Below are 2,531 nucleotides of genomic sequence, written 5' to 3'. Positions count from 1 at the left end.
CCAAGCAACAGGTTCCATTTGATCTCTCTCCAGGGAAAAAGGCTTCTCTTGAAAACAAATACACAGTAAAACAAAGTGCACACTGAAGGGAAATCCAGCAATGTAATCTGACAGAGATGTGATTACAAACACCCTCAATAACAAACATAAAACCATCAGTTCGGTTGATTTCTAGCCTCACCTTTCTCCCTTGAGTTCACAGGTTTCTGTCCCACTAGATACCATGCTCCCTGATGCGGTGTTTATTGTTTCCTCAGCACCTAGTATGGTAACTTACAGAGAGCAGGGTTCCCAGAAGTCTGGCAATGGACCTTTTGATGATAGGATCTTGGTAAAAATCCTACTGGACTTATCCAAACCAAGTAGGTACAAAGTAGCAAGATCTGAGACCAGCACCCAGGTCTCCAGTCTGTAATCCCAGTGACCTGCCCACTATACAATCCTGCTTCCTTGATTTAGGGGAGAAGGTAATATGGGGATTTTCTGGCACTGCATCTAGGCTAGTTTGGGGGACTAATATGTAGAGTGGATAGAGCTGCTAAATTTTTATTTGCTGAACCTGGCAAGCCTAAATTGTGGTGCACTTACGTATATAATTTTTTTACCTTATGGTGTGCAAATCACGTTATGGAGGAGGCCCTCTCTCCCCTGTGTTTGTAAGGTTGATGTGTGATTACATCTGTGGTCTTGACTAAACATGCTGCAGCTCAGGCTTCCCAGGGTAAAGGGAGGAGATGGGGTAGCCAAGGAGCACAGCTACAGATGGGCAGCTGGCAGCAGTAAAAGGTGCGCTTCTGCAAGCCACCATGTTGTGTGATCTCAGTTTTGGATAAATGGTTGAGGATAGTGATGTGGACAAAGCATATTCAGTAACCACTTCCGTCAGGAAGACTGGATGGGAAAAGCTTTCTGTTACTGGAATTAAACATCCATATGTTGAATGTCATTTGAACACTTGCAACAGAAATTCAGAGTTTAAATCATTTTCACCATCGTGTTGGCAGGACTGGGAACACTTTTTTAGCTGTTCTTCCTGGTGGGACCTATAAATAGCTTTGGGGAAGTATAAAATTATCTCAAAGTAGAAGCTAAAGATAAAAACTGCTTGAGCTTTTAAAAAACATTTGATAATTATTATTATGTAACATTTATTAAGTATGCTTACTGTGCTCATTGTGTTTGCCAGGAAGAGACTTGAAATAAAAAGTCAATCCAAGTTGTCACACATATAAATAGACCAAAAGGCATGTTAACATGTTGCCAGAACAAAGGGTTGATTCAATAAAAAAAAGGAAGAAAATTTAGAAGAACAAAAAGGCAACCAAGCCAGTGCAGTATTATATAGAAATGAATCAAATTTATTTTTAGTAACAAATCTTTAAAATCCTGGCAGTTTAAAACAAAGATGAATCGTCACATATAAACCCATGTCATTATGGTGCATGCATCGGGCACCAGGTCCTTGGCAGCTAGCTCTGATTTTTATGTGTAAAAGAAGTTTACTTAGTTCAGCGAATGAAGAGTAAGCTTTAAATACGAAATAAAAATTGATTGTTGGCTGAAGAAGTGTTATGAATAATGAGTTCAGTCAGCAGTCCCTGGCTAAGACTGTCACTACCTGTGGGAAGTTCACAACCAAACAATCATATTGATGACAGCCCTCATTTATTTGCTGCCTGCCAGATGATGCAAGTATTGTGTCTACATAAATGCATAATTTCTAATTTTTAGAATAACTCTGGGAGGTAGATACTCTATTTTAAAAATCCTCCAAGGCTCCAAGTGGTTAATTGAATTTAAGAGGCCACAGGACTTATAAAGTGGAGACAGAAGAATTCATACCCACATCTGAGTAGACACTGAAACTCAGGCTTTTTTCAAATTGTAGCATCATCTGTCCAACCTGTTCCCTATCCTTTCTGGTTTCTTTCACCTTATTTTTCTTCCATTCATGAAGGATTTTCTTTTAGAATCTGATTGTCCCATTCAACCTAGCTTGGATTTTGCAATTCACCCTGTTGCCTCTGGTCCTACCCTCAGCTTGTCCTCAAGGATTCTATGGTCTCCTGGCCCTAGGCTTTGGTGATCTGTCTACATTATCCATCACATCTTCATCTTGGGATATACTAGGTTCAACTCTGCTAAAGACTTCTCAGCACTGATAATTTGCATAGATGCTATCCCATGTGACAAAACATGAATATCCTCATCATGAGCTGAAGTCACGTGTTTCTCATTTGCGAGTAAGAACCAAAGATCCTTGTTAAGCATTATTGGCCGTTGTATCCTGAGAGAACTTCTGAATATGGGGCAGGGATCCTGCAGGCCAAGAGGGTACGCAGCTCTTGGAGGTCAGGGCCAGTGGAAGACTTGAGATCTAAACAATCCAAATGCAATGATTTCTGTGTGTTGGGCTTCTCCCTAGGAAGATGTTCGGACATCGTGAGCACTAAGAGGCAGGCAAGATTTCGGTAGTGGAGAGGGACGCAGGCTGATGAAGTCTCTGCTCAGACCTTTAACCAAAAGCCAGA

The sequence above is a fragment of the Desmodus rotundus genome, chromosome 11 (assembly GCF_022682495.2).
Source record: "Desmodus rotundus isolate HL8 chromosome 11, HLdesRot8A.1, whole genome shotgun sequence".
Lineage (NCBI taxonomy): Eukaryota > Metazoa > Chordata > Mammalia > Chiroptera > Phyllostomidae > Desmodus > Desmodus rotundus.
Note: the sequence above shows the minus strand (reverse complement) of the source record.